An 18,432-nucleotide genomic window follows, 5' to 3' on the forward strand; every position below is an offset into this window, starting at 1 on the left:
AGATAAAAAAAGTATTATTAGTGACAATTCATTACCGTCACATTAATACGAGTACATGTTGGACATAGGTGAGTCGCTACCTTGATCATGAGCAGTACAATTCAATTGATGCGCCCAACGTGTTGAATTGGTGAGAAAAAACACGTGACAAAAGTCTTGATGTTTAGTTCGAGCGATCCAAATTACATCAATAATGTCCACTAGATGGGAATGTAGGAGGTTTGAAGCATATACACCTTCGAGGTGTCTAACCTAGAATTGGAGTTTCGTCTTTGGGTGGGTCGAAGTGGTTCCAACATGAATTCGGCCAGATGGGTAGAACATGTGACCAAAGGTTCACTTAGGCCTTCTAAGCGATCTGGATCGGACCCGAAACACAATCTCAACCTCTTAGCGTAATGATGTGTGGGATAATTAACATACAAATGATACTGATTGACTGGCGGGCGAATATGTAAACACTCCCTATGTTCCTTTCTCAATGATTCAAGACGTTTATAACATTCGGAACAACATATCTAACATAATTTAGTGACCTCCTCATCAAGTGGCAACGACACTGTAGTGTAAGGGAGGTAACCACTGCATTGCATTATGGTAGTTGTATGGCCCGTTTGTAACAAACCGGTTTGTCTTAATCTGTGTACATTACGGTTGTTACTGAAAATGAAAGTAAAAGCAGCTAATTAAATTTCAATAAAATTTCCTAATTAGATGTGCTGATAAGAAACAGGTACTTTTTAATAAAGATTAACCATATTTGTTCATGGAACGTGTTCAAAATTTACAGCCGTTAATAGTTTAGATATTGTTTATTGTTTAATAAATTTCGTGTTTAAACCTAAACTGGTTAAAGCTACCACAGAGACTGTTCTTATACCCAGCGTACTCTGCACTACAAGAGTAATGAAATGGTAAGGGCAGGTAGCCCAAGCTATCACAGAGACTTGAATGTATGATGCAGACCCAACAGCTGCCCCTGGCTTTCTTTAAATAGTTGCCTGTGGCCTCTGAGCTGGGCAAAATCAGTATTGATCCTGAAAATGAAAAAAATACAGCATTTTATGTGCTGCTTATCACGTCATGGGACACAATACAACTATAAATCATGATTTGTCAAAGATATTTCAACTTTCTATAAAATCATAAAATCCACTAGGGTAATGCACCAGTCAACTGTAACCCCCCCCCCCCCCCCCCCCCCCCCCCCGAGGTCCGGAGGTATACCGGGGATAGCCGGGGAAATGGGCCTTTTTTACCTTTCAGGTGGCCCCGCAGTGCTGGGTGAATGCCGTGGTTTTGTCTTCACACCAAATATAGCAGGAAATTAGCCTTATCTAGGGTGCGGGGGAATTCGGCGGGGGTTTTACCAGCAGATCGTCCCCGCAGGGCGGAGATTTTGCCTGACTTGAATGGACCGAAAGTCAAAGTCCCCGCTATTCCCCAGACCTGGGGGGCCGTGGTTACAATTAACTGGTGCTTTATATTGACAAGAGAAGAAACTCTCCAAAACACAATTCGTCATGAAAACTGTAAACGTCCAGACATGAATTTATTAGCTAATATACCAATCCTAAGCATATCACTGCGTTCTGCGCAAAGAATAATCATTTTTACATCAATATGAAACAACAGTCTTACCGGTTATTCCAAATTGTAGCAGGAATCCGATTAAAAATATACACACTATTGCCATACACAGGTCTTTTCGACTAATTATACTACTGTTATGAGCGCCTGTAATGATCCCAATGATACTTTCAGAATCATTTTCCTATAATGTCAATGCCATATGGGTAAACATGTCTGTGAAGCATGAAAAAAAACAGCATTGTCTATCAGTTATTTTAATGTCATTCTGTACCGAATAATTAACTGTCACCTTTTAATTATTAATTCTTTTGTTTAAACTGACAAATGTTTTTAACAATGTGAATCATTCTTAACATATTTTTTTCTGTCTGATTGGAACAAAAGTATAGTTCAACCTTTCATTTGACCAGTCTATTTGAGACTTGTTACACAATTTCTGTCAGTTTCAATAAAAAAAAATGCAACACATGTGCCTTGCTGGTTGATTAAGTGTTATTTATACACACCATCAGTTGATAATCCAATTAAGCTTCAGAGCAGGAAGGGCAAACAACTGTATTACTGTAAACTTGCTGATAAAAGTCAAGCCTGTGATAAAATTTGTGTAAATGAAAACAATATTTTTTTTAATTACGGGGGATGTTCGTTTCCCGGCTCGGAGACTGAGGAATGGATTGAAATTCCTTGCTGGTAATTTCAATATACGGCAAGCATTTCCTAAAAAAATATGATTAAAGCCAAAAACTTTCATAAAATCAAATTAAACATGTATGTTTTAAAGGATAGTTTTAACATATGTCAACTATATATATATATCAGTTTTGTCCTTAATATATGACATTGACTGTGACCTTTTGACCTACTTTCTTATTTTTGAAGCTACAGCAATGATATTTGGACCATGTGTACAGTTTTGAAAACAAATATCAATATAGTGCTTGAATGACCTTAACCATTACGACATTTGACAATACTCTATCATAGTATTTTATCCCAAGTTGCATTGAAATAATCCAACAAAATCATTCATTCTCATAAAAAACAAAGGTTTTAAACTTTCACTCAAGTAAGCGATTTAAGGTCATCATGTCAGTCTTGTTTAAAAGCTCAATCAATTACTTTTACATTAACATTCCAAAACCCTAGAAGCGACACTTCTAAAGGGAGGGGAATCAAACCCTTTGGTAAAAAATATGTTGTTGTTCATAGGTGCCATTGATATTTCACCCACTCTAAATAAATCACAGCATAATGGTAAAATAAAAAAATCATAGCATTTGTACTCAAACATAACCATAACTTTACAAATTACACATCATTTGAATGGTAATATAAACTGTTGGTGTTAGCGTATAGAATTGTATAAATTTAGTATCTCTTTTTCATCAAATTTAATTCATGTATTTACAAATTACACAATGAAATATTGCTTAAAGTTCTTATATATCCAAATTCAATTTCTCAGGGTTCTCAATAAGTTTCGGTTAAACCGTCTCAAATAGTAAAGTAAACGACCAGCTTCTACTTATTCTACTGAAAATTCATTTAGTTTTCCAAATTTGAACCGGCTTATTGCCATTTGAACCGTCCATTTTGGCCGGCAGCCGGTTCTTATTGAGAACACTGATTTCTATGCCATTTTTACTTCTGTACAACATATGTCCCATTTTGTAGAGTTCTGCCACTGTCATGTTGGTGTCTATAACTGTTAGACTATCTTTAACTTGCCGTAACACTCCAACTAGTGTTATATCAGTTTTATTTTATACCACTAGAAAGCAAATTTCTTGCCTTTGAAAGGATGTTTAATGTTCATATATACATTTTAATTAATATTCAGGGCTTTTTCACCTTCTTTGATAGGGGCCGAAATAAGGCTACTTCACAATTGGGAAAAATGGCATTTTTTCCAAATTTCCAGATATTTTTTTCACAAATCACAGATATTTTTCCCAAAAAGGAAGATCTTACTTCAAAAATTTATTCTGCTTGAGCAAATTATTCTTTTTTATCTTTTAAGTTGACATAAGAAGAAAGCTGAATAATTTAAACGTTATTCGAGGACCAATTACTCCATAGAATTATGTTGCTATCAATTCCCCATTTTGAGACGTTAACGCATTTTAATTTCCCAATTTGCAGAATTTCACGCGTTTAAATTGAAAAATGAAAAGGCTAGGCCTCTTCACAATTTTTGGTGAAAAAGCCCTGATATTACAGTTATGGTTTTTTTATGAAAGGTATGTTAAATGTAAATGTTAAAGGTATTTATAAGAATAGGTTCATCAAATTTCTTGGCCATTTGACGGGCGGATTTTCCAATCAAATTTGATAAATTGTGAATCATAATCATAACTTCGATCATTTATGGAAAAAATAAAATAAGAAAAGATTTGCTAACAAAAGATCTAGATATATATATATTACAGTGTTGCAAACAGTTATCCCTGTTCATATTTTTACAAATTTCTATATAAATTAATTCATAAAGTACAAACAAAAATAAAAATTGTGTTGAAGATGCTTTCCTACAATTCAATAATTGTGAAATATTCAGTATTTGAATATGTGCACTTTAGTTTTGTTTTTTAAAAATCGAATGATTATGGTAATATTTGTTTGTTTTCTTCCTTCATAATTACTTTTTATTTGAAATAATGTTTTATTCAGATGTTCTTTGACTTTATTTACTTAAGAGGCGAGAAAGCCATTGCCTTTATGACCCCTATGTTTGCAGAAGTGTTAGAGGAATTAATGCCATTTAGAAATAGGGCTGAAAAGTAAATATTTGAGATACATGGAATGTTGGAACACAATAAAGAAGAAAATGAAAATTAGGGGTTGTTGTATTTTGGGTGTGAACAAGGTCTGTGTACTTTTATAAATTTAATGATAAATAACTTTTTGAAGCCTTTCTCATGATAATAAAAAAAATAATTGAAAGGATATTCAAAGCTGTGCCTTTTGCAAGTAAGTGAAATATGTTTTGTTTTGATTTTAAATGATAGTTTTTGAAGACATTTTACTAGGGTGTGGCATAATTAATAATAAAATACCATGCCTGATATGAATTCAAAAGCAATCCAAGGGGACGGATTTTGGCGAGTTTCATGAAAACGCTCCTTTCACCTTGGTTATATAGATCTGAATTGAATGTCCTGTGGGTTATAACTTATGCAGCAACTTCATTCAGCTTGATTACTTATTCAGACATATAGAAATTGGGTTGGTTGTCTTTGATAAAATATTGTTGGTTATGCCACGGACCTATGAAGACATAATGGTTTATAGGTCCGTGGTAATGCTAATGTTCGTAATGGGTTTGTTGATGTTTCATTCCTCCCTAATGATACCACTTATACATTGTATATCGGAGATATTTTCTTATTATACAGTCTTCTATTCTATTCTGCAGTCTTTTATCATGTCGTTCATTTTGTGGCAGCCTCATTTTGAAATTTGTATTCACTCCATCAAGATTCTTTTCCCTGAAGAAATCTCATATTCACGAAGTGTCATTTCCTTGGGAATTTCCGAGATTCCAATTTTGGAAATCTCGGCTTTTTAACAAAAAAAGTTCTTGATGAGAATTGCTTTAAGTAACTTCTAGAACGACCCATAAGAGTACTTCGAGATCGTCTCTTGAGATGACAGTACGACCTGAAAAAACACTTCTGGTTTGGTCGACCAGACCCTACTTTTAAAAGGTGCCAACCTTACATGATGATTTTTATAGTTTAAAAAATGTTCTGAGAAAAATTATGTGTGCAATTAAATATGTAGTTTTGAAAGCTTTAGAGTGAAACAGTGATGATAACTTTAACACCATTCCCCAATGTTCACAGTTACGCTCCTACCATTAAAGTCTAATAAAAAAGAGAGAAAAAAGCCTACATACCCTACCCTTTTTTTAAGCACTTTCAGGGTGTATACATGGAAGGCTAGCTCTGCATTTTGCTGTACTTTCAAACATGTTGAATGGCCTGCGATAAAATGTCTGATTAACTGATAACCCATGAAATGGGAATCTTTTTTTAAGATATTGCATCATTATTATTATGTTGTTAAAAAACATGTGAGTTCCGAATTCCAACTTATTATCTATGGAAATTTGTATACTGGCTTCGTTTTCTTTAACATTGATATAATTATGTGGCCATGACCTTCAAAGTCTATGACTTTACAGGCTTCTGTGTTTGTATGGGATAGGGAAGAGGATTGATTTTGCATAAAAAACAAACATTGCTTTGTTTGAAGTTAACAGGAGACAGTTTTATAGTATCTGTGAGTGTTTTCATGGCCATACTTCAGTTGTTTAATTAAGAGACAGAACATAAAAGGGACAAACATTTTTTTTCCTCTTGGAAAGCTGTCATACAATTTCCTATTGCTTTTTATGTCAGCGGTCAAAATTAGCACAAGACCGCTAGCCCTAGCCTTGTTTTCGTTGCATGACTTACGGGGCTTATATTTATACTGATGGAAGATGCAAGTAGTTTAATGTTGCTGTTGCAGGTGCATCTCATTTTTAGGCAAGGTCTGATATTTAGAAAATTTGGTTGTTAGGGTTTTTAAAGAGCCTGGAAAATAAAATAATTGAAACAATGACAAACATTAAAAGAACAGAGATATTAATTAAAATTAAATCTGTGTTTCAGGTGCTAACCTTAGGACTGTTTGTCAGTCTGTTGGGCTGTTTGACTGTCTGGTCTAGAACACCAGTCACCATACTGACATGGAATGAACAGCCAGCAGGCTTATCATATGGAATGGGGATACAGGTAACAGGAATATTCAGCATACATGTAGGACTGAAAAGTACCTTGAAATGGATTTAAATAGCTTTAAAAATAATTTCAACAGCGCCCTTAGCCTCTTAACCCTGCTTGGAGTCCTTCATACTCAAACTAAAACTTTATTGGGGTTTTCAAACCATTATCTTCCCTAACTTACAAGTATTACCGTATATGTTTAAAACAGAGCCATCTTTAAATATTATGGAAGCCTAATGAATGTTGCTGAAGTTAGCCATGAATATAGTACAAACTTAACACTTTTTAATTTAAAAAGAAGTGGACCAAAAACAGAATAAAGCCAACAAGTGAACCTGCCTTCTTTATTTCAATTTCTGGTATGAGAATTTGATTAACATGTTATCAGTAAATCCCTGTGAGTATATCTTTAACCCATCTTTTCTACTCTTGACATGTTCATGTGTTAATAAATCTCCAATTCCCACCCCATTTATTAAAATCTACAGGAGTAAACATCATTTTAAAGCCTTTATTAGCATTAACCCCAGGTTCATTCATAAAAAGTCTCCTGTCAACCAGTGTGTTAATAAAATAAATGTGGTCGGAGAAGTGGTTTGTAGTTTTATCTTAAAAAAAGAGACCTCAAACGAAGACAAATGCACTTGTATGTGTCAATGTTTGAGTTTTGACCCATGAGTCACACCCTTTAAAGGAGCAGTTTTTCGAGTGTTTTGTTTCATTGTGTAAAATGATAGCGACAGTCTGCACTAAACTGGTTAGATACGGAGGCTGAGTGCTATACTGATCAGTTTAGTTATCGCATGAGTAGTGGCTATAACTATAAGATGTATCACGCTGTTTATCTGTTTTATGTAATAGAAAAATATATAATAAATATAGACAGGCTGATCATGACATACGATTATTTTCAGAAACATTTATAATATTGTTGGTGTGACATAAGCATAATTGATTGTGAAGAAAACATATTTATTGGTTAATTTTATTCTGATGCATGATTTGAGTGGCATATTTGAGTGTGTATATGATATTAAGACTGGAATACCTGCTGTGACAGTGTTAAGGACATGTGATTCCAAGCTGCAAGCTTACAGGTACTTAAAAACTATTTTAAGTTAAATGATGTCAGATTTTTAAAGCTCAAAATCATATTGTTATAATATTTTTAATATTAAATATAGAAGAAAAAGATTCTCAATAGAAATGTTAATTAAGACAACTATGCACTATTCAAGTGGAAAGATCATATATTTGTCAATCTGTGTGTCTACCTGTCTTTTTGTCAATTTGTGTATCTATCTGTCAGTCTGTATGTCTTTCTGTCAGAATATATGTCTATCTTTCAGTCTGTGTGTCTATTTTTTGGTCTCTATGTCTTACTATACATCTGTCAGTCTGTTTGTCTACCTGGCTATTTGTCGGCCTGTATGTCTACCTGTCAGTCTGTGTGTCTACCTGTCTATTTGTTGGTCTGTGTGTCTATCTGTCAGTCTGTGAATCTACCTGTCTATTTGTTGGTCTGTGTTTCTACCTGTCTATCTGTTGGTCTGTGTGTCTACTTGTTTATTTGTCAGTCCGTGTGTCTAACTGTCTATTTGTTGGTCTGTGTGTCTACCTGCCTACCTGTCGGTCTGTGTGTCTACCTGACTATTTGTTGGTCTGTGTGTCTACCTGTATATCTGTCGGTCTGTGTGTCTACCTATCTATTTGTTGGTCTGTGTGTCTATCTGTCAGTCTGTGTGTCTACCTGTCTTTTTGTCAGTCTGTGTGTCTATTTGTCTATTTGTCGATCTGTGTGTCTACCTGTCTATCTGTCGGTCTGTGTGTCTACCTGTTTATTTATTGGTCTGTGTGTCTTCAAGTCTATCTGTCTATCTGTGTGCCTACCTGTCTATTTGTCAGTCTGTGTGCCTACCTGTGTATTTGTCAGTCTAAATGTCTACCTGTCTAATTTTCATTCTAAGTGTATACCTGTGTATTTGTCAGCCTGTGTGTCTACCTGTCTATCTGTCAGTCTGTGTGCCTACTTGTCTTTATGTCAGTCTGTGTGTCTACCTGTCTATTTGTCAGTCTGTGTGCCTACCTGTCTATATGTCAGTCTGTATGCCTACCTGTTTGTTTGTCAGTGTGTGTGCCTACCTGTCTATTTTTCAGTCTAAGTGTCTACCTGTCTGTTTGTCAGTCTAAGTTTCTACCTGTCTATTTGTCAGTCTGTGTGCCTACCTGTCTATCTGTCAGTCTGTGTGCCTACCTGTCTATCTGTCAATCTGTAAGCCTACCTGTCTATTTGTCAGTCTGTGTGTCTACCTGTCTATCTCTCAGTCTGTGTGCATACCTGTCCATCTGTCAGTCTGTGTGTCTTCCTGTCTATCTGTTTGTCTGTGTGTCTACCTTTTTATTTATCAGTCTGCATGTCTACCTGTCTATTTGTCAGTCTCTATGTCTTTCTATCTATCTGTCAGAATGAGTGTCTTTCTGTCTATTCATCGGTCTGTATGTCTACTTGTCTTTTTGTCAGTCGTTATGTATACCTGTCGATCTGTCAGTCTGTGTGTATTCGTGTCTATCTGTCAGTCTGTGTGTCTATCTGTCTATTTGTCAGTCTTAATGTCTTAATATCTATCTGTCAGTCTGTGTGTCTACCTGTCTTTTTGTCAGTCTGTAAGTCTACCTGTCTATCTGTATGTTTACCTGTCTATTTGTATGTCTACCTGTCTTTTTGCCAGTCTGTATATATACCTGTCTATCTGTTGGTCTTTATGTCTACCTGTCTATTTGTCTGTCTGTATGTCTACCTGTTTATTTGTCAGTCTGAATGTCTACCTGTCTATTTGTCAGTCTGTATGTCTATCTGTCTGTCTACCTGCCTATCTGTCAGTCTGTGTGTCTACCTGTCTTTTTGTCTGTCTGTATTTCTACCTGTCTATCTGTCAGTCTGTATTTCTACCTGTCTGTCAATCAGTCTGTTTGTGTGTGCCTGTCTGTCAGCCTTTCCAAGTGTTGTTGGCCTGTCAGTCAGTCTTTCCATGTGTTGTTGGTCTATCAGTCAGTCTTTCCATGTGTTGTGGGTCTGTCAGAAAGTCTTTCCATGTGTTGTTGGTCTGTCAGTCAGTCTTTCCATGTGTTGTCTGTCTGTCTGCCTGTCAGTCTTTCCATGTGTTGTGGGTCTGTCAGTCAGTCTTTCCAAGTGTTGTTGGTCTGTCAGTCAGTCTTTCCATGTGTTGTGGGTCTGTCAGACAATCTTTCCATTTGTTGTGGGTCATATGTCAGTCAGTCTTTCCATGTGTTGCGGGTCATGTGTTAGTCAGCCTTTCCATGTGTTGTTGGTCTGTCTGTCAGTCTGTCCATGTGTTGTGAGTCTGTCAGTCAGTCTTTCCATGTGTTGTTGGTCTGTCTGTCAGTCTTTCCATGTGTTGTCTGTCTGTCTGCCTGTCAGTCTTTCCATGTGTTGTGGGTCTGTCAGTCAGTCTTTCCAAGTGTTGTTGGTCTGTCAGTCAGTCTTTCCATGTGTTGTGGGTCTGTCAGACAATCTTTCCATTTGTTGTGGGTCATATGTCAGTCAGTCTTTCCATGTGTTGCGGGTCATGTGTTAGTCAGCCTTTCCATGTGTTGTTGGTCTGTCTGTCAGTCTGTCCATGTGTTGCGGGTCATGTGTCAGTCAGTCTGTCCATGTGTTGTTGGTCTGTCTGTCAGTCTGCCCATGTGTTGTGGGTCTGTCAGTCAGTCTTTCCATGTGTTGTGGGTCATATGTCTGTCAGTCTTTTCATGTGTTGTGGGTCATGTGTCTGTCAGTCTTTCCATGTGTTGTGGGTCATGTGTCTGTCAGTCTTTTCATGTGTTGTGGGTCATGTGTCTGTCAGTCTTTCCATGTGTTGTGGGTCATATGTCAGTCAGTCTGCCCATGTGTTGTGGGTCTGTCAGTCAGTCTTTCCATGTGCTGTGGGTCATATGTCAGTCAGTCTTTCCATGTGTTGTGGGTCATGTGTCTGTCAGTCTTTCCATGTGTTGTGGGTCATGTGTCTGTCAGTCTTTCCATGTGTTGGGGGTCTGTCAGTCAGTCTTTCCATGTGTTGTGGGTCTGTCAGTCAGTCTTTCCATGTGTTGGGGGTCTGTCAGTCAGTCTTTCCATGTGTTGTGGGTCTGTCTGTCAGTCTTTCCATGTGTTGGGGGTCTGTCAGTCAGTCTTTCCATGTGTTGGGGGTCATGTGTCTGTCAGTCTTTCCATGTGTTGGGGGTCATGTGTCTGTCAGTCTTTCCATGTGTTGGGGGTCTGTCAGTCAGTCTTTCCATGTGTTGTGGGTCATATGTCTGTCAGTCTTTCCATGTGTTGGGGGTCTGTCAGTCAGTCATTCCATGTGTTGGGGGTCATGTGTCTGTCAGTCTTTCCATGTGTTGGGGGTCTGTCAGTCAGTCTTTCCATGTGTTGGGGGTCATGTGTCTGTCAGTCTTTCCATGTGTTGGGGGTCATGTGTCTGTCAGTCTTTCCATGTGTTGGGGGTCTGTCAGTCAGTCTTTCCATGTGTTGTGGGTCATATGTCTGTCAGTCTTTCCATGTGTTGGGGGTCTGTCAGTCAGTCATTCCATGTGTTGGGGGTCATGTGTCTGTCAGTCTTTCCATGTGTTGGGGGTCTGTCAGTCAGTCTTTCCATGTGTTGGGGGTCTGTCAGTCAGTCTTTTCATGTGTTGGGGGTCATGTGTCTGTCAGTCTTTCCATGTGTTGGGGGTCTGTCAGTCAGTCTTTCCATGTGTTGGGGGTCTGTCAGTCAGTCTTTTCATGTGTTGTGGGTCATATGTCTGTCAGTCTTTCCATGTGTTGGGGGTCTGTCAGTCAGTCTTTTCATGTGTTGTGGGTCATGTGTCTGTCAGTCTTTCCATGTGTTGTGGGTCTGTCAGTTAGTCTTTTCATGTGTTGTGTGTCATATGTCTGTCCGTCTTTCCATGTGTTGTGGGTCATGTATCTGTCAGTCTTTCCATGTGTTGTGGGTCTGTCAGTCAGTCTTTCCATGTATTGTGGGTCATGTGTCAGTCAGTCTTTCCATGTGTTGTGGGTCATGTGTCTGTCAGTCTTTCCATGTGTTGTGGGTCATGTGTCTGTCAGTCTTTCCATGTGTTGGGGGTCTGTCAGTCAGTCTTTCCATGTGTTGGGGGTCATGTGTCTGTCAGTCTTTCCATGTGTTGTGGGTCATGTGTCTGTCAGTCTTTTCATGTGTTGTGGGTCATGTGTCTGTCAGTCTTTTCATGTGTTGTGGGTCATGTGTCTGTCAGTCTTTCCATGTGTTGTGGGTCATATGTCAGTCAGTCTTTTCATGTGTTGTGGGTCTGTCAGTCAGTCTTTCCATGTGTTGTGGGTCATATGTCAGTCAGTCTTTCCGTGTGTTGTGGGTCATGTGTCAGTCAGTCTTTCCATGTGTTGGGGGTCATGTGTCTGTCAGTCTTTCCATGTGTTGTGGGTCATGTGTCAGTCAGTCTTTCCATGTGTTGTGGGTCATGTGTCAGTCAGTCTTTCATTGGCTGTATTGCTGATCTCTCTGTCCCTCAAAGCATGCCCTCTATAATAATAATAATGAATGAAAATAAACTTAATGATCCAATAATGAATTGTTTTTGTTAACTGGGTTTATCATTTGCTAGTGCTGTAGGTAAATTATGCACATCCCGATGTTTATCTTCCGTAAAATACTTGAATCATGACAAGAGCATGGGTGCATAATTAATCCTGACATTGATGAATGGCTATACAACTGAAATTTGCATCTTATTAAAAACTTATTCATAACTTCAAAATATGTTGTACATTAATTAAAGATGTATTTGAATGTCAGCGAAATTTATTGTTGGATTAATGGATGTAGATAATGTTTTGCAAACATGATATTTATCCTAATATTTAACTTACTGAGGCAGAGTTATAGGGATGTCATTGACGAATCTTGAACCAAAATGTGTAATTTTGAATGGTGTAATTTTGAATGGTTTAATCCAAAATTTCCTCTAACGTCAAGTTTCTCACTCATTGTAAAGCGTCTTACCTTAAATGTCAATGTCACACTTATTATGCTAAGGTAAAACTTTATGCCATGCTAGAGTTATAAATTATTCTTGTAGAAAATGTGTCTCCCAGTGGCTACCTGTGCTCGAAATTAGCACAAGCTCCGCAAGCCCTACACTGGTAAAATGCTTCCGGGCTTGTTGAAATTCTGGATTTTATATAGCAGGGCTTGTTAAAGAATGTTGATGCCAAGCAGTAGAGTCGGAATTCAGGCTTGTTAAGGCTAAGTTCGATGAATTTGCTACATGAGAAAAAATTATTGTAATAGAGGTACGAACATGCTCTGATCATTGACAGTTCATGTAGATATATAAGATGGTAAGAATATGTAAGTGTAACTAGAGCTACCAATCCATAGAAATGATTACTTCAACATTGCAGCTGTGAACATAGAAGATATAAAAGCGCATAGCTAGTGATGTAATTTGTTTATGGAAACATAACTAGAATAATTGGAGTAGCCATAAAACAGCTAGACAAAACAACCATAAAACTTCAAACAAACCATAGAAAAGAGAGTTAAAACCCATGCAAACAAAAATGAACTTTTATGTAAGGTTAATGGGAAACTGGATATCAAATGAAAATTAAGAAGGTCTCAAAATCAAAATTAAGTGCAAGTTTGATTGAGTTGCAATTTGGTGAATTTAAAGACTGCAAGCATAATATTATATACAAAGATAATTATAAAATTTCGATCTTTTCACATACCCGGTACATTTGAATTTTATACCATATTTCTTCAAGATTTAAAATGTTCAAACACCCTTTGGTAACATAAAAAAATCTTGATGAAAGCAAAAACAAATTGGCAACATTTTATTTTTGGCTGCAATTTTGTTTCTTGAGATATTGTTATGCCAAATATGTCCAGAATGTTTAGTAGTGGTTGAAATTCTTGCTAAAGTGACATTATCGGAATAAAAAATGGTATCAATACAGACGAGAAGATTTTTATGAAATAATGCATACTCTTTCATGAAATAATGTATACTCTTTCATGAAATAATGTATACTCTTTCATGAAATAATGTATACTCTTTCATGAATAAGGCCCCTGAATTGTTTCATCCCGAAACTACCATCCAAATAATGAAAAACTATCGAAGCTCATTCATTATCTGGAAAATGCATTAGTAAATTATGATATAAAACTGACTATGGAACAGTCATTAAGCATCGGAGATAGTATGCAACCATGTTGCTTTACGAATTTAGTAATGAGGCATTCGTTATCAAGATAAGATCGACTTATGATGAAATATTCTATATTCCCATGCATGTTTTATATGCGATCTACTGATGAGCACATTGTTACATTAATACCATGGAATTGAAAAACAGCTTGAAAAATAGTACTGAAAAGTGCTACATTTGCAGACTTTCCTTCATAATACAATTTGTGTACACCTATTTCACTTAATTCCTTAGATCTATTGCCCTTTCCAGGGGCCGATCCAGGAATTGACGTCAGAGGGGGCTTAACTTAGGGGTGCAACCTCTAGACATGCCCTCGGGGCTTATCTTATGATTGACGATTTTTTTTTGGGGGGGGGGTACTCTGAGGTGCCCACCCTCCCCATTTTTAGTTTGTGCTTTAAAATGCATTCAGATTCCGATGGATACAACATCTTCAAAAAACCTCTGATAATTCGAAAACAACGCTTGTGTTTGGTCAACTCTGATAATTCGAAAACAACGCTTGTGTTTGGTCAAATGACAGTTTAAAGCAGTAAAATGTTTGTGATGTCGATAAAAGGAGTCTTTTCATTGCTGTTGCTGCTGCTGCTTGTTCAAGCAGCTGAATTTATACTACATTGAATTGTCCTTGAGTTGGATAATGCTAGAGATTTTTTTTTCAAATATTCAGATTCAATTCTTAAACAGGAAAATACAGGGACAACAGATTAAGCTTCATAAGCAGTAAAGGTTTTAGATTTTGTAAAGCCAAGAGGATCAGAACCTAACAAGGCATTGCAACAAGAAACACACAACAACACAGATTACAGAAAATATATTATATTTGTGTACGGTAAATGGATGATTTGGGTTAGTCATTGAAAATGCACTGGGATGGGGTTGGGGTTACAGTGTTAAACCGGTTTACCTGGATCTTATCTTCACGCTTTAATCTGCTAAGCTTAATTGCAGCAGGAGATAATTCTGTGAGGTGAGAGATGGGTTTTTCCCAACAGCCTCAGGCATTTAAAGGAACACACTCCTCCATCACCGGGGATGAACAAACATTTATCATTATTAATGCCTTCAAACCTTAGTTTAATACACCAAAAAAGTCTAATTTATTTGCTGTTCAGCTTTCCAATGTTTGTAAATCTAAATTGGAAGATTGGATTAAATCCCATAGAATCCTAATTTAAACAGCTTGATTGTCACATTTAAGCCAATATATCTGAGAACGGAGGGATGGTTCTATCTCTTTCTGTCTGAAATACATCATTAGCCGAATAATTTTCACCAAAGGTTTTTTTGCATCTCAATCAATTTGTATCAAGTCTGGGATTTTTTGTGTAAAAGACCCCCTGGGTAATTGCAGATAGAAGCAGATAATGCATTTCTCAACATCATGCCAATTTTTTCATTTCCCCAAAGATTGGTGTAAAAGTTGCACAAGTTTCAAAGGGTTACATTACATTAAATGATTGTTGTTTTTTTTCCTCTCATTTTAAAAGTGAAGGCCTTTGTACTGTTAGGTAACATTATATTAAATATCTCTTTGATGTCAATACCACACAGAAATTGTGAAAATTTAATCCTTTCCATGAAACAATAGCAGATTATTTTCACCTCTGACAAATCAAGTTGAATGTTTTGTTATCCCTTGAGCCAGAAAAAAAATGGTTTCGTTAGGGTTACTTTGATCCTTTTCAAAAACAGGTAGGGAAGGCAGGCTTTTTTTTAGGCTTTATATAAGTTATTTTCATCATTGGAGAATGTTGTCTTATGGAAAAATTATCTTTCGTATAACACATAAAAGGTTTTTAACTACATATAAATTCAGATGCATGAAAAATGGAAGGGTCGGCACCTGTTTCATAGGTAGGCCTTGGTTTTTGCACAACTCCGAACTACTGTCATGAATTATCGTGTTCCACCTGTGGACTTTTTTTCTTTAGTTCTTAGTATGAAATTACGTCTCTAATAATAGTCCAATGTTATACTCGCCTTTTTATAGAAATGAAAATCAGTTTACATATTTAAAGTAATTAAAGTAAAGTAATATTTCAAAAGATTGTGAAATACATTTCATTAGTCATTCATTTTAATAAGAATTTTTTGTTTATTTAGCCGCACAGTAAATTAAGGTTGATGTCATTTATTTTTTTCTTAATCATGTTTTTCTGAAATGACTTTAGTGATAAAAATGCATATGATCATTTAGGCACAGATTAAAAAACACACCATATTTATAGCCTTTATAAATGTGTTTTTTAACAGTGGAAAATGGCCCTAAACATCACTGATATTTTTTAATCTGTACCTAGGCCTACAAAACAAATACATTTGGTTAGGGTAACTCGACCCTACCTACGAAATAGGTGCCGACCCTACCGTTTTTATAGGCAATTTGAAAAAAAAATTGAAAAAAAAAAAAATTTAATTGCCTATTTAATTGCTTTTCAATATGTAGTTTAAAACCTTCAATGCTTACACAGAAGATAACTTTTACACCATTCTCCAATGATGAAATTTACATTCGTATATAAAGCCTTATAAAAAAAAGCCTACCTACCCTACCTTTTTTTGAAAAGAATGTTACCCTATATAACCAAACAATTTATTTTTTTAGGCCCTATATAAATCATATGCAAGTTTTTGTTTTGATCATTTAAGTCAAACGAGTTTAAATAAAACATGATAGAACATGATAGTGCATTAAAAAATATTTTTTCATAAATCTATATTGTGCGCCTTTAATTTGAAAACTTGGTATCAGTTGCATTTGGCTTCATTATATTCAAGTAATGTGTCCTTAGTTTTATCATGTTATGCATAGGAAATTCCCTTCCATTTGACCTACATACTTTTCTGCTTCCCTAGTTTTGAAAAAGGATAACAACTTGTAATATATGCTTAGTTTAATAATCAAATAATCAAATTTTCTGCATGGCCACAATTTTGAACTGATAGCTTGATTTGCAGGCAGACTTGTTAGGTTCGGGTTTTTTCAACATGAAAGTGAAAATGCCCAGTAGCTCAATTTGTACCTATAGATGTGTAGCAGGACGTAGTCGGTTTTCTGTTGGGTAGATGTCTATACGGATCTGTGAAAATCCTGTGTGTTGAAATTTATCCACAGTCAAAAGTTTCCTTTATGTCACCCTCCCTAGCACCCATCTCTCCCCTCCCTCCTGTGGGCCAAAATATATAAAAGGGAAAAGATTGTGGTCTACAAGTGAACAAGTTATATAGTGACACTGAAGTATTTTAAGTTTAAATTTTAATTTGAGTTAATTCTATTAAATGGAAATGTTAAATAGAAATTTAATGCTTTTTTATAATAATGGAAATTTAATTAACTGAAATGAAAATTAATAGATAGAAGTCAGTGAATTTATCCTTTAAACACAATTTTAATACATTGAAATGAGAATAAATTTCGATAAGTCTAGATGGAAGTCGGAATTTTTTCCCTTGAACAAAATGCGAAATGAATGTGATTTTACTTCATTGAAATGAGAGTTGATAGTTTGTATCCAAGTGGGAATTTATCTTGTAAAAACAAAATTTCAATTCAATGAAATGAGAATTATTCCACTGAAATAGGAAATACCTCTTTAAAATGAGAAAGTAACCCATTTAAATGGGAACTATGTAATGAAGATGTTGGGATTGGATAGGCTGTGACTGTTTGTTGTTTGGAATAGATACAATTTGTTATTTGGATTAAAAACAATTTGTTATTTGGATTAAATACAATTTGTTGTTTGGATTAAATACAATTTGTTGTTTGGATTAAATACAATTTGTTGTTTGGATTAAAAACAATTTGTTGTTTGGATTCGATACAATTTGTTGTTTGGATTAAATACAATTTGTTGTTTGGATTAAATACAATTTGTTGTTTGGATTCGATACAATTTGTTGTTTGGATTAAAAACAATTTGTTGTTTGGATTCGATACAATTTGTTATTTGGATTAGATACAATTTGTTATTTGGATTAAATACAATTTGTTGTTTGGATTAAATACAATTTGTTGTTTGGATTAAATACAATTTGTTATTTGGATTAAATACAATTTGTTGTTTGGATTCGATACAATTTGTTGTTTGGATTAAAAACAATTTGTTATTTGGATTAAAAACAATTTGTTGTTTGGATTCGATACAATTTGTTATTTGGATTAGATACAATTTGTTATTTGGATTAAATACAATTTGTTGTTTGGATTAAATACAATTTGTTGTTTGGATTAAATACAATTTGTTGTTTGGATTAAATACAATTTGTTGTTTGGATTAAATACAATTTGTTGTTTGGATTAAATACAATTTGTTGTTTGGATTAGATACAATTTGTTATTTGGATTAAATACAATTTGTTGTTTGGATTAAATACAATTTGTTGTTTGGATTAAATACAATTTGTTATTTGGATTAGATACAATTTGTTATTTGGATTAAATACAATTTGTTGTTTGGATTAAATACAATTTGTTGTTTGGATTAAATACAATTTGTTATTTGGATTAAATACAATTTGTTGTTTGGATTAAATACAATTTGTTGTTTGGATTAAATACAATTTGTTGTTTGGATTCGATACAATTTGTTATTTGGATTAAATACAATTTGTTGTTTGGATTAAATACAATTTGTTGTTTGGATTAAATACAATTTGTTATTTGGATTAAATACAATTTGTTGTTTGGATTAAATACAATTTGTTGTTTGGATTCGATACAATTTGTTGTTTGGATTCGATACAATTTGTTATTTGGATTAAATACAATTTGTTGTTTGGATTCGATACAATTTTTTTTTTGGATTGGAT

The 18,432-nt window shown here is 35.3% G+C and overlaps 1 protein-coding gene across 2 annotated transcripts in view; it reads left to right on the forward strand.

The window, feature by feature from the left end:
* The first annotated feature begins 652 nt into the window (after positions 1-652).
* Positions 653-18,432, forward strand: part of LOC128206080 (putative extracellular sulfatase Sulf-1 homolog) — a 49,521-nt gene continuing 31,741 nt past the window's right edge. Inside the window, exons 1-2 of one of the 2 annotated variants that reach the window (XM_052908227.1) lie at positions 653-733; positions 6,252-6,374. The gene's annotated coding sequence lies outside the window, so the exon portion shown is untranslated. Of the gene's footprint in view, positions 734-6,251; positions 6,375-7,136; positions 7,463-18,432 lie in introns of those variants that run through there. The other variant, XM_052908226.1, reaches the window with a different exon arrangement.

The sequence above is a fragment of the Mya arenaria genome, chromosome 10, assembly GCF_026914265.1.
Source record: "Mya arenaria isolate MELC-2E11 chromosome 10, ASM2691426v1".
Taxonomy (NCBI): domain Eukaryota; kingdom Metazoa; phylum Mollusca; class Bivalvia; order Myida; family Myidae; genus Mya; species Mya arenaria.